Here is a 16069-nt window from a genome sequence, read left to right as displayed (position 1 = left end):
TCGTTAATAATGATAGAACTTCAAGTTCCTGTGGAAAAAAATAATATTCTAATCTCTAGCATGCCTACCAAAGTTCATGATGAACAATGTCTTTCGACCGCCAATTCATAAATATTATACAATTCTGGTAAAAACCAATTAACCATTGAACAGTTTATAAGAATATCTGGTCATCAGATGTCTACTAGTTCATCTTCACTTGCTGCATTTATTGCATGGACGCCCTTTAATGCTTTACATCAATGCTTTTCTTGTCTATATTTTGTTATATACTTTTCTGCCTGTTTAAGGTAATAATAAAAACAAATTATTTAATAAGGATATTTGGAAAGAAGGAGCTTAGAACATCTCTTCTCATTTTTCTAACATAGCTTAAGAACGATCCTGGATAATGAGGGAGCACAGGACAAATGCTAAGAATTGTTTCACCTATGAGGATAATGACACAACAGACATGTGTGAAGTTTAAATACATACCTGAAGATTTCTATGTGAGATAGAACTTGCACACAAAAGCTTATCTTAGAAATTAAGTTTACAAAAAGAAAAATATACTCGAACCTTGGTCAGCGACTTATAATTGTGACCCTAAAGACTTTTGAATTTTGTTCAATATATATAATTCTGTGGATTGTGAAGTTAAATTTTCAAAACTATTATGAGAAATTTTGTCTAGTTCACATGGCTTAAAATCATATAAAACCTATTCTAGAGTTATATTATAATGTGTCTTAGAAAATGACCAATACTATGTATTAAATAGGAAAGAAGTAAGTTTTTTTGTCTATCCTGAACAATTTCAAAACATTGGGTAACGACCCTTTCGCACAAAGGCATTGACATCATTTTAATATTAGTAACCTAACGAAGCTCAGTCGGGATATTTTGTTTCCGATAACATGTTTTCACTCCAGGATATGATTCAAATGTACATTCCAAGGCCACAAGATATATTTAAATCATCTCAATCAATATCATATTAACATTTGAGTCAATATCTCTAGGTATGTTTTTATCTTCAATTTGCCTTGTAGACTACACGTTTATGTGTATTATTTAAAAGATATTCAAAGGATAACATATAAAAAGTTTTATCTATCATTAATATTTTCAGTCATTTTCGGCAAAGGAATATTCGTCGAGGTGTTCCAAAAACGGAAACGGTGCATAAATTATCGAGTGACACTGGTTTATAAATCGAAAATATTAAGCAAGTTTGCTTCTTTAAAAAGAAATAGGCGAGAGGTCTTTTTAAAGATGATCAATTAGTTGTTCAAATTACGGGAACTAAGAACTTCTGGTAGGTCGAATTGAATCTGCGAACAATAGCAACATATCGGCTATTTCTGGATAAGCTCATTTCGGTACACGGTTCACACGGTGTTGATGATATTGTTACGAAATTACCCTGTTTTATTAACAGAAATCTGTCTTAACACGTTTTTGCTATAGAACTATTTGCTTCAGTGTATAATAAAAAATAAGTCAAATTAAAAGTATGATATGAATCATATTTAGCAACATTCTAAAAATTAATTAAACCCTTAGACTTCCACAACTTTACTGAACATTAACATCTCTTCAACTCCAATAAACTCAAAGAATCCCGACAAATAGAAAATTCCCAGCTTATATACCGATATGCTTGCGCATGTAGATAGTATTGTGTGCAAAAGTAGAATGCGCGCGGCCCACTTGCAGAAAAACGTCTTTGCGCAAACAGAATGTTGCGCGACCTAAATATAGACATGCCTTAACAATGTTCCAAAAGGCGCACAAGTGGTTCAGGCTGATGTGCAATACAAACATAAATACATGTACAAAAAAACCCAACATAAATGTACATGATAACCCGATCGTATAACAATTTGTTCAGGAATGCAACTAAGTGCAACATATACTTGTTTCAAGTTATAATATTGTATGTTTTATGGTATACAAAATTGATACACTTACTTTTGATTGGCAATATTCTTTAGAAATTATTAAAAGCAGAAAAATATTATAAATCACATTAGAGATTGCCGAAAGGCAAAAAAATGTACTTAAATGTGCGCGACTTCTTGTAGAGATTGGCTTAAATGTAAAGAATTTTAAAGTAATATTCTCACAGTCGGCGCAGCAGGAAACACAATTGACGGGTGGTAAGTATTCATCCATCTTTAACATATCCGAACTGTGTTCAAGTAAATCAATGTTTTGGATTCATAGTCAACATGAGCATGCTTACAAATTTCCGGCTCTGTGTAAGCTTTACTTTACGTGATTTTTGACTGAAAATAACCACACTTTCCGATGAGATGTGGCATATCTTTTTTAAAGTCACAAAAACTGATATTATGATATTACGATTCGTAAATGTCGTCATTAAATGTTCCAAACCATACCTTCAAAAATGCCTTTCTGATACAATTATAGGGTATTTAAGTTTGAGTGTCGTCAAAATGAATAATGTTGAAAACCGTTCAAGGAAACAATTTTAAGCGTTTTTTGTGCTGAATTTACTAGGCATATAACTTAATTTAGTATGATTATTAGTTAGTTAGTTAGTTAGTTAGTAAATTAGTTAAAAATATTTTTCTGAATTGTTAATTCAAAGTAGGTAAAGGCAAAGTTAACGTTTAATACGAATGTTTAGTCTTATAAGTAAAGGCATCCATCAAGCGTAATTATAAATAATTTTATTAAGTGGACATGTCCCATGCAGTGAATGGCTGTGTAACCCGAGATATGAAAGTGCATGGATAAATAATGCGGAGCCATAGTTTTTGCATTCTCACAGAGTGGTAACATTTAATGGGTTATACATATTCAGATCGGTGCAAAAGAGGACAACATCAAATCATTCAGCTATTTGATGCGGAGGATATGCCAATCAGATAACTGTGTGTTTATATACATACATGTACATGCATGCGTGCATTATAAAATATATTGAAGAGGAGAGGGATTTTGTAAGCATTAGGTCTATTAGAAAGTATCATGAATAAATCAATATTTTAAATAACTAAAAGAAAAAAGTTTTACTCTTTCCTAGTTACTGAAGCACAAAAGCGCTTAAAACTGTTTCCTTACATATATGTATACCCCATACAATGTAACCACTCTGCGAGAATTTAAACATGGCTCCGCATTGTCTAAGCTTAAACGTGATTTGTACAAACACAGTTTTATTGAGAATAAAGAGGGAAAGGCAATTTTATTCGGAAAAATTGATGTCTTTGTAAGTTTGTATACAAATGAAGCTACTAGAAGGCCTATCCCCATCCCTGATACTTTGTTCGAATCATTGATAGCATCTTTCACGTTGGCCTATCTGGATATTATTTATTTCAACACTTTTAAGTGAGGAAATTGAGTACCGCTCAAGCCGGTGCCAGGGGGCATGAGGGATGTTGCACCTTTTCATTTATTCTTATGTACAGACTCAATCAAACCAAATCTGCAATCTTCATGTAATGTGGCTGTGCTTCAGAGGGATTACTTTTTCCAGATATTTGCTTATCACCTCACGTTTCTACTGTTATTTTTGCTCATGTTAAGTTCATGTTCCGCTCTATTTAAACGGAATATTTACATCAAGGTGTACAAATCGGTGAAAGGAAACATCGTTTAATATAATTAATTTTACATTTAACACTATGATTTGGGGTTCTTTCCGTTTTAATACTTTATTTCTGGAAAGCACCTTTCATGTTTGGGAAAATAGTGACTTGTTTAGTTTTGCCTCTATCTTCTACCTTCATCCGCTTCCATTGTGTGACCATCACATTTTCTGTTGTCAGTTTATCAAGATCTGTCATTTCATCTGTTTCTCCTTTGAAAACACCTTTGGATTGATTAAACACTTATGCCTGCATTTCTCAGAATTTTGGCCCACAGTGCCTTGTTCGTTTCTCAAAACTTTGGCTACCAGTGCCATGTTCGTATGCCTTGTACACAGACAACTACTTCTTGAAATGAATGCGGAGAGATTTCTCTGATAATCTGGTCTTATTCGGCAAGAGGTAGAGAAAGACACTTTGTAGTCAGGGTTTTCTGAAAGGTACTTCTAGTACAAGTTGTGCATAAAGTCAGTTAGCACTTTGACTATAGTCTGTCCCATTAAAAATGGAAATGAACTTTTGCCTGGTATGAATTAACAAAACGACGTTGAATAAAAATAAAACGTTTGTGTAAACTAAAAAAAAGTGACCCTCGAGATTTTTCAGGATTTTACTCTACTGTGTGTACTTTTCTTGTGAAAGCAAATTTTTATTTCTCTACGGTAAATCTCTGTTGTTTATTTTCCGCAGCCATTGCCGAAGTACTCTTCATTTGAAGATGAACGGGAGAAAGCACGTGTCATGTTTCTAAAATATACACGAGGTTCTCGGGGTCGTTTCATAATTATTTTACAAAGCTGGATCTACAAGATGTAACATTTTAGATGCAATGCATGATGGAAAACTTTAAAAAAATAAAAAAATAAGCAACAAGAACACCGAGTCACATGGAGTAGTTCTAGAAATTGCACTTATTTTTAAGCTGAATAGAATCCTTATGAACTTTATAAACGTCACGACAAATTCGCATTCTGAAGATTCCTTCATTGCCAGTTCCTATCCAGTTCCGTAGATCTCATTTTTTACTTCAAAAATCCTGAATGACATGAATCATGACTCCTACACTTTTGATGATCCAGAGTTTTTAATCTGATAATCCGTCTCATTATTAAAACATTGTTCAATTTGTGGAGTTATCTGGGTTAGCAAATGAAATATGTAAATGAAACACATCATAATTCAGAATGTTCCAAATCCATAATTCAAGAACGGCCCATCAATTTTAGTTGTCAACATCACAATGCTTATGGATTCCTGACGAAAAAAACTTTATTACGTCAACAACAATTTACGAAATATATGACGTAACAATAATGCCTCTCGCTTTTTATAGATTATTCCAGTTGCGGCATTGACAGAGGGCGGTTATGCATATGTAACCTCAAACAGATAATTTTAAGCGTTGAGATAAATTTGTCTTGATGGCATTTAAAATAATTTTTGTATACCTTACTGTTAAAATTACACCTTCAATTCATATATTAATAATACATAAAAAACTTTTGATAACATTTAAAAATAATTTTAAACACACTTAATGACATGGATCTACAACATTACAATACTTCTTCTATTAATTAGATATTCGTTTTGAATGTATGTATTTGAACTATTTTTTATATTTCTCAGAAATAATTTCCCTTCATATTATCTCGTTATTCAAGACTTCTGTAAATCCTACTCTTTTAGCTACAAAATATACAATACGCGGTATTTTTTCTCACGCGAAAAATATGCTAGATCTATTAGTTTTTCACTGAATATTTTTAAATTTCAGAAGGCTAAAATTATTGAGAACGTCACTCGGTGTTTCTCTTTGACTCGATCTACCCTTCATATTAACAAAATAATTATATCTAACACTTTGAGTCTACAAAAAAAACACTTATTGTCGCTTATTGAACACTTCAATTCAAACTTATTCTTAATAATATCAAATCACTGCCGGTATTTCAGGACATTTTATTGAATTGTGAGACGAAAGTTAAATCTGTATTTACGAGCTTAAAGTGTATAGGCCTACGTACTAGAAAGCATGATATTATATTTGCGACTCTGTGTTCTCAGGTTAGCGAGGGAGTTAGTTAAAGTAGACACTATGGTAACAAGCAAACCAATGCTGAACGTATAGTGAATCAGTTTTCTTTATATTTTTTGTCAGTTTTGCATGATAATGTAGTATTTGTTGGCGATTTCTTGTGAAAGTTGAAACCTACGAAGTTTTAGCGTATTGAAGATACGCGCTTGATTAAAAAGCTATCTAATCAAATCACTTCATTGTTCTGTTTCTCTTAAAAAATATAATACGACAGTATATCATGGTAATTAATTAAACCTTTGTGTGTTAGAATTTATAAAGCTTACTGATATTTTCACTTCAAACGATTTTGATTATTTTAAATAATGGTTTGCTAGTAAAATTGCCTTTTAGACTCCAACTTTATTCTCATTTTTCATTTTAAAGATAACATTTAGCTATTGATCAGTAAGTGAATAATAATAATATTTTTTTTATAATTACCGAGTACATTTCACTCTTATTGCGAGACGAACCCTAAATGACGTCTATATGGGCGCCGCCATTTTGAAATGGACGTCACGTCAGGTTACAACGTAAGTCAACGGGAAAAAAATTATATATAATTTTAACATTTTGACCATATTACTGACTTTATAAAAAAATGAAAAACATGCCTAGAGATATTGACGTCAGGGCTAACATGACATTAATTTAAATGATTTTACTATTATATTAAATAAAAAATGGAATGTTCAAATTTGATAGGACAGACTATAGTTTTATCTCACCATTACATTTCACATGGTCCGCCTTGCCTGGTTGCATACGACTGTAATCATCTTTTTCAAGGAATTCTATTTTTATTTTCTCTCAAATTTTTTTTTGTCAACTTCTGTTTGTCTTCTCGTGCAGCAGTTGAATCACCAGAATACATTGATACTGTGGTTTTGCCTACACCAACTTTTAAGCAAAAGGCAGCGCTACATCTGTATTTCCTTAAGATTTGTCCAGCAACAAATAATTGCAATGCACTTGTCGAACTTCTCTTTGAATCTTCTTTATTCATACTTCTTAGTGTTCTTGGGGACTCTTGTAATGTCTTTAACAGCCTTTAATTTCTTCTCTTCTTTGTTTTAAACTTTCTGGCTAGTTCAATATTGTCTATTTTTAATTCCATGATTGTGTCTTTAGCACTAATCAGTTCCTTTGTTAGTCTTTTCCGCGAAACTTTAACTCTACAAGGAAATTTCATTGTTACCATCATTTGGTAATCATGGTTTCCAGCTGAAGTTGACCTATCTACATTGTCGTAACCACTTGTGTCCATAAACCCCTCGTGCCTGTTATCTGCTTGAGTCAAACGCTTTTTCCTCTCGCAAAATTTCCTCACATTCTCGAACGTTACAAAAATGTGTGTAATTACTGATGGGCTAGCCTGAAGTGTACTCATGGAACGAATATTATAAGTGCTGGATTTTAGTCAAATCTAATGTTCTATACATTTTATAATACAACGATCGGTTTTATCTTCTTGAAGGAGTTGGGTTCCGGCGACATCAATATCTCACTTCTCGTGAGAATGAGTGTCAAGCTATATAGAATATCACCAGTCACTATGACATGACCGAGTAAGCTGTGTTACAAAATTTTGCTGCTCTTTTTTGACTTCATAAAACCTGGCCAATTATCTTGAGACAGACAAAAATGGCCGATATGTTGCCTTTTTTCGCAGATGCAATTCGTCAAAATTGATATTCGTACTTTCCCGCCATATGTACAATGAAACAAATCTTTCACAGCAGTTTTGCTAACTCTCGCATAGTTCTTTTTGAAGAAGCAAAGTTGTTCCTAGTATGGTTGATAAAGATTGTATTTTGTGAATAATTGTTGCTCGATGTTCAATTGTCATTTTGTCTAGAAATAAATTGTTATTGTGCTTTGTTATATAAATATTTGTATATACAATTTCTCAGCATCGTAAATGCTCTTGACTGTCATGCCTTGCAAGTTTAAGTTGCACCGTTACCAAGCACCTTACTCACAGGCGACTTTAATGCTTTTGGACACATTGATATTCTAAACATATTATATTATGGGTGTCAATCTCTTTTACAGTATGGAAATAAGTTAAAGCGGTGTAAACTTGCAGTTCAAGTCGATTCTGTTTTTGACTTCATGTTTCAATGTGTATGCTTATGTGTTGATCGAAAATAAGATTACTATATGTCAGACTGGTATGATATAAAAACCTAAGTCTTTTAGAATAGCTAGTTAAAAAAGGATTATTTACAATATTACAACTGCTTATACTGGAAATCATTATAACATAGCCGGTGCATAAAGAAACAATTGTATCGGTCCATGACAAAACAGGTAAAAATCTAATATAAATATTACAATCAGTTTTATGGTTACAAATAACAATTAATCAGATGTAAAAGATTAGAATCATGAGAAAGAGTACGCATATTCTTTTAATAAGTCTTAAATATTCCAGTCAAATGTCAAACTTCGTGAATTCACAATTTCCATCAAGGTCAAATAATTGAAATTTACTTAAATTGTCATAGCTCTGTTATTTCTTTACAGAATAGATGTATACTTTGACATATGATTAAACTGACATGTTGACATTTGACTTACCTTGATCTTCAAGATGAAATTATTGGAATTTGCTTAAATAGTCTTTGTTTTGTTATCTATGGTAATTCTAATTTCCGGACAGGTGTAAAATTAATAAAACGCATTAAGATACTATTATATGCGATAAACCATTGCGAAATGCCAGTGATTGTTTTTTTTTATTTTTCATTTTCAGACATAGAACTGATGAAGAAGCAAATAACTGAGCTACAGAACACTTTCGAAAGTCAAGGAATGTCGACAAAAGTAGTAAACAGTAAGTTGTATCAACACTTATAATGACATCAATGAACTTCCAGGGGTTGCACTATGTGGTATCTAAAACTAAATCATAAGTAGTTTTACTTCTAGCAATTTAGCATTGTTTTTATCTTTTAAGCAAAAAAAAAACAACAACAAAAAACAAAGAAAACAAAAACACAAAAACACAAAAACAACAAAAAAAAAAAAGCCACAAACAAACAAAACAAACATAATCTATAAATTGACTATTATATTTGTTCTTAATCTTGCCTCGTTTTCTTTTCCAAAGTCCAAAAATTATTGATTTTGTCAGTATTGAATTCATTTTCAGATTTAAAAAAATCATATCACATCCATACTACAACAGTTACACATTCTGTATAAAATTTTTGGTTGTGTGATATTAAGAGGTCACTTTACATTGTTGTATATAATAGTGATTCAATATTGAAGAATATTTTGTTATCCAAGCTAATCCGGGGTACAAACATCTTTTTTAAAGTTTATACTTCGAAACTATGCGCAACTTACCCATTGTGAATGGTCTTGTAACTGATTTTTGTGAACGGTAGCGTATTTCAAGCTTAAACTCTAAAATTGTGTTTGTTGCTCCGAAATAAACAATTTTATAACAACTATTGGGCTCATGCATAGCAATAAACACGGCTTGTGCTTCGTCAATGCTGTGTATACGTCCAAAAGAAGTCAATGATGAAATAACGTCGTAATATAAGGCATTGTGACTATTTTGTTTAATTATTACATGGAGGATTTAAAAGAAATTGAATTGATATTCCTTAAATTCGTAACATCACAATAAGCATTATTTAAGTTGAAAGGGACTCCGCTTATTTTGTTTTGATATGACGGGACTGGAAATATTTTTCCGATATTTTTGTACATTAACTGTTTGATGTAGGTCTGATTCAGTAACATACGTGCACATTTTCTGATCACTCTTTCTGTCCCGTGTTTAAAAGTTAATCATTTTTATAGTGTAAATTGCCAAATTGCCCGAAAAACAGCTTTTATTCAAAACAGTGAAGAATTGTACTAAATATCGTTTTGCAATTAAATTTGGGGTATATTTTTTATCATCTTTTGCAGGTTTTTTCCCTTTAAAGTGTTAAAAAATTTATGCAAAAATTTTGAATTTTATGTTAAAGCTTTTTGACCTTGGTGAAGCTCCTTAAAAGAAAATATATATGTGCTTAATCTTACCACGTGTACATTAAACATTAAATTCTTAACGATAAAGTTTAGCTATTTGCCATACATATTTAAAGTATTTCTTTCATTTAGAAAAAAATAATCCCACATGTACACTGGTATTTACTTTTAAATACATGTACAATTATGGGCTACTATTCAACAAACACTCCTTTTACATTAAATTCTATTTCTAATGACTACAGCTGTGTTTGGATCCTTAAGATTGGGTGCTTTAGAACAAAGAACAGTTGATGAAGCAGAAAGGGTGCTTTTAGCAGTATCAAAAGAATCGCTAAGTCATTTAGAATCATCACAACCTCACCAGACTGTTCGGAAGGCGGTGGACAATCTGGTTCAAGATATGAAAGATAAAGGTTTGGAGGTTGAAGACGTCAGCAAGGGGTCAATAGTTTTCACGATCAAATGTCAATCATTTGAAGGTTTGATTGCTCTGATAGACTATTTTGATAGTCCTAAGATAAACAGCCATTTAGATGCAATATCCTGTGCTCTATCAGAAGTAACTGGACAAAAAATTGAGATTCATGCAATGATTTCGCCTGAACGATTATCGGAAGAATTAAGAAGGCACGAAAGTAAGTACAAAGCATGAATTGAATAGATAACTTATCAGCTATTTTATTTTAGGACGATCGTTTGAAATCATCCTGAAAAGTACGTTCGACAAAAAAAAATGAAAAAGCTAAGAATAATAAGGACCATGTAATGCAGTAAGATGATATTTTATTTAGGAATGGTTACTCATGTATATGATAGTAAAATATCAATTCATGAAAAAGTGTAAATAACAATATCATCGCCGAATCTGTACAGAATAATTATAGGCAATACCAGCAATCGGTAAGAAACAGACCGATATATTTCATAGCTATTCAAATTAAAAGAAATTTATAAGCAAATATGTAAGACATGTTAATGTATCTCTCATGATTCACATGGTTACCTACTATTTTTCTACAGTATATGTCAGTGAATGACACACAGTTGACCGACTAGAACGAAATTGCTTCCATCCAACAAAATTATCTTCGACAATTATTTCCCTAATAGAATTACAAATTGTAATTTTGCCTTTATATAAAATGTTGAACAATCTTTTGTGATCAATGTTTTTTCCCTTTTCAACCTTATTTATTCAAGTGCTGACAACATGAAATTATATGATTCAGGCAAGGGGTGATAGAGAATTGCAATTGTAATGCAATGTTATAAATTTCATTTTTTAAAGTAATGTGTAATTTTCATATATTTACATTTCATGACATTGTAAATGCGGTTGTTATAATTTGGAAAAAGGGGATCTTCCTTTTTCTAAGACATTACTAATGCAACATTAGTAGAATATTTTATGTGTCCTTCAATCAAAATTGTGAAACATGGAATTGACATTCAAAGAAAATGTTAGACGGAAATGAAATCATTGCCGACATTATGTACACTAGGGCAATTTGTGATTAGTAAAACTTTGGTGATAAATTTTGACGATTTTAATCGCAAACTTATTTATTTTTATCATCCAAGAGTTTAAGCCCTATTCAACTTTCTTTTGACGATCTAGAACTGAGAAAAAAGGAACTCGCAGTGTACAAACAGGTTTTGTTTAATATATATTATTACAATTTAGGTGGATATATATTGATGCGTTTTCTTACCGTGTTGTTCGTTTAAGCGAGCAATTAACTTGTTATGTGAACATGCAAGAAGAATTGAAGTCGGGAACAATATTTAGAAACAACTGTACGGCAAGAGTTGCACAAACTGACCTTTTAGGTTTTGAGAGATATAACCGAAATAAAACCTCCGGCAATATCAAAGCCTACCTTGTTTAAATTGTTTTAATAACAGTAAGTTAAGCATATTTAAAAAGTATGTTGTTTATAAGTCTATAACGACTTAACACGTTTAACTTAAAAAAATTACATTATTCTTTTCAACTGTTTTATCTTGCTTAGAAAAAGAAACGTCACCATCGCAGCCCATCTTGTTAATTATTGTTGGTAATTATTTTAGAATGTAGCAAAACCGTGAAAGTTACCGTCAAATGTTCTGGATTAAATAGCCTTAAAACAGCTTTAGATGTCTTTGGAAGTGGCGACGCAGCAATAAATACTTTTTCTGGATTACAAGATGCTTTGTCAGAGGAAGTTGGCAAGCCACTGGATGTTCAGACAGCCATTGATTTAGAAACAATTCAGACAGCTATTGACAATTCGAAAAAGGAACTTGGTAATAGATTTGCATATTTTATGTGAAATATCTTCACCTGAGCATGTTATGCTCATGTGACCATTTTGGATAGTAAGATGTTCGGTATTCGTCCAAACGTCCGTTCGTCGTATACAATTTGCTTGTCTGCATAATAGCAGGTACATGTTTTACTTTTATCTAACCTAACTTGCCCAGAAACTTGTATCACCAAACGACAATGATCCCTTTCAGTTTGATACCGTTATTTGTGGCAGAATTATGGCTACTTTAATGGTCAAAGAATAGGCGTATATGACCTTGTTTGCAGTGTAAGCTCATATGAGCACAGAAATGCTAAAGGTATGCTTTGCCTCGTGAATCGTCCGTCAGTATCATTTTTATCATGGACTTTTCTGTGATAACTTTTGATTATAGTTGATGAATATTTGTCTGGAATTGCTTAAATGATTCTGCTCCATTAAATATCGAAGACAGAAGTGCTTTAAAAAATCATCTTCTTTGGAAGGGTAAGGGATTGAGCTAAGATATATTTGTGCGGCATCATCTAATGAAACTTTATAAAAAAATCAAATCATATCCATTGGGTCAAAGCTTTCTTTACATAATATATAGACAATTGCAAGGGCTAGATCCTAGATATTAAGCAGTAAATATTTACATTTCAAGTGGACCTCTTCAAAAATTGTTCAAATTATAGCCTTTTGGTCAATATTGACCACCCTGTTCCGGTCGTAGCTTTCCGTTATATGTAAATAGAATAGTAACTTTAAAAATAGTGTTTTTAAGTCATGAAGACTAAATCAGATATATTTGTCATGAAACAAACTTTGCCGATGCCGTTGGCGATGCCATTACTTGTACCTTGATCATAACTTCTAAGTTCTTAGTGTATTTTCTTCATACTTGGCCATAACAACCCTTAGGATACACCTTCAAGTGAATCAGTCTAAACTTCATAAATGACCTTGACCTTTAATGTAATGTTTAATGTTTAAATTTTGTTTTACCTTCGCTGATTTTTGCTATAAGTGGCTATAATTTGTAATTTTTGTATTGCCTGTCTTGAACAGGATAGAACTTCAAATTAAACAGACAGACCTTTACCTTCATTTATAAATGATCTTTACGACCTTACAGGTAAAATTATTGAAAATTTTCTTGTTGTCCATTTTTTATTGCTGTAACTTGCTATAAATTTGTTATTAATGAATTGATTAACTCCATGTTATCACAAACATTATGATAAGTCCTCCATTGTATTTAAATTGACCCTTGCTCATTGATGACCTTGAACTTGAAGGTAAATTTACTGAATATTCACCGAGTTTTGTTAAAATTGACTAAAACTTAACCAATGGATTATCTTCATACTTTGACAAAACGACCTTTTGGACAAGAGCTTGTTTAGGATTTTGTACTTCATGTATAGCTAACTCAAACTGATCTTGACCAATTAATGACTTTGACCTTAAAGGGTAAACTTTTGACTTTTCACTGATTTTTTGCTTTAACTGACAGTAACTTGGTTATTTATAAATTTATAAATAGGATTATCAATCTGATTAAAATCAGCTCTGAAAAACGTTCTGCTTTTAGATTTGACCTTGGCCAAATACGAAGTCATTTCTGGTGACTTTCTACACAGCCAATCATCGGCGAGCTTTTGAAAGCGATGCGGTTTCTAATTTTAACCCTGGTAAACCAATACTGAGTAGGTGATTTTCACGATTTCGAGAACAAACATGGCGTTGTCCACTCATAGCAGACAGGTTAACTGCCAAAACAATCTTGTCCATTAAAAATTGACTCTATTATTTCAAGTTTATTCGTTGAAAAAAATACTTCAAACATTTTTTTTTGTTTTAACAAAAATCAACACTTTGTTAAACTTGAAACATATACGGTTGTCATTAGATCTACATAAAAGAAATAAGTAGATCTGAACTTTAGTCAGATTGATGGAATATCTTCAAATTTGATCAAAACAACTTTTTGGACAAGACCTTCTTAAAGATTGAAGTTACTTTGACCTTGAGCTTTCAATGACCTCAACCGTCAAGGTCAAATAATTTTTTAGTTAAATTGTCATAATTTTGATATTTATGTACGGGTTTGATTTATACTCAGACAAAAACAAGATTTTCACCAAACAAACATATTGAACAATTCAGATGTGACATAGACCTTACATTGACCCTGACTGTGAAAATCAAATTAACGAAATTCTCTTATTTTACCCTTTAAATATAAAATTTGAAGCAAGTGTACAGATTTAGTTGAAAATTTAACTTTGATATCATATAACCAAAAGTTTCACCTTGTGACCTACCGTGCGTTTTTTTTCTGCGGGCTCCAAATTCTGCGGGTTTTTTCTCTTCACATTTGTGCATTTTTTTTATTTCTGCGGACTTTAATTCTGCGGCACATTCTTTGGACAAAACTTGATTTAAATTTTAAATTATAAGTCTGATTGCTATTCTTATCTTAATTACATTGTGACCTTGTTGCTTGTCATTTGATAAACAGCTATGCAATTTGGACCACATGTATTGTTTTAGACGTAAAAATTAAATTTGATATCAGCTGACCTAAATTTTTACCTTGTGACATACGGTATTAGTGTTTTTTCTGCGGGCTTCAAATTCTGCCATTTTTCAAAATTTTGGCATGTTTTTATTTCTGCGGTCTTTTTATCTGTGGCGCAACTTTCTGGGCAAAACTTGATTTAAATTCTGCGGCCCATCTTACCAATCTCTAAGTTATTTGCTATTCTTATCTTAGTCACATTGTGTCAGAATTATCATACAGTTTATCTAGAAATATATTTTTTACAACGAGTTAATATCTTCCTACAACGATACACTGAGGTGTAATGTAATATTATTTTTCAATGTACACTTATTTTAAACCTGATGCTGTTCGCATTTTTGGTATAATTCTCTGTACATGTAAATTTCAGTCGTTAAGCTAGCAAATATGCAAGTTTTGGGAAAAATTTACATTAATTTAGGGAAGGCACATATTTGTCGGGTGTAGCATTATTTTTTTAGAGAAGAGAGTATTGTTGTTGTTGTTATTGTATTTGTTGTTTTAAAGATTTAATTCAAATATTTAGGCAGATTGACAATTATTTGTTTTAAGGAGCGTCCGTGACCGAGTGGTTGTCGTTGACTTATAACCACTTGCCCAACACCGCTGTGTGTTCGAATCCCGACCGGGACTTTGGATTATTTCATGTGAGGAAGCTATCCAGCTAGCTTACGGAACGTAGTTGGTCTTATATAATGAATAGTGTTATCCTCTGACACACTTCGGCACTTAAAATTTGTCATATCCAATTGGCAAAGAAAATTAATATTCCTGATTGATTTTTGAGTTGTATACCCGTTAGGTGCCAAAACAAATTAATTTCTTTTGGTTTAAAAATGTGCCGGCCGAACTCGAACATTTAGCAGCTCTGCTGTCTGACCAAGTTTATAATCATGGGTACATTTAATATTAGTAGCTGTTCTATACAACGAACATATCATCATAGTTTTGCTCATCACCATAATCATCGTCATCAACAACCTTATAATTTTAGCTATTTTTGACTACTTTTATCATCGTAGCGAGCAGCAGCATGTCGAGTATCATCGTCATACATCATTGCTTCTACTTATCGTCATTCACATAATCATCATCATTAAAAACAAAATTATTCTGTGCACAATCACAATCATCAACGTAATCATCACTATCAAATACTTCTGCTGATTTTGGTAAACCTTTGCAATACTTAAATCACAATAATCAATATAATCATCACTATTGCAATTAACACATTTCTGCTCATCACCATCATCAGAATAATCCTTATCATAACAATCAACATACTTCTGCTCATCACCATAATAATCAACATACATCATCATAACAATCAAAATACTTCTCCTCTAACTGTTATTTCAAATAGTATTTCAATACTTATTTTCATCAACACTATCAGCAACAGAATCATTATCATTGCAATCAATATACTTCTATTTTTACTAGTATTATTAAACTTATTATTATAGCTTTGAAATAATTATAAGTTTACCTATGAAAAACTAAGTGAAATTTTTGAAAACGCCTA

Source organism: Ruditapes philippinarum, unplaced genomic scaffold (genome assembly GCF_026571515.1).
Source record: "Ruditapes philippinarum isolate M1 unplaced genomic scaffold, ASM2657151v2 ctg228_1_1_1_1, whole genome shotgun sequence".
NCBI classification, from domain to species: Eukaryota; Metazoa; Mollusca; class Bivalvia; order Venerida; family Veneridae; genus Ruditapes; species Ruditapes philippinarum.
Note: the sequence above shows the minus strand (reverse complement) of the source record.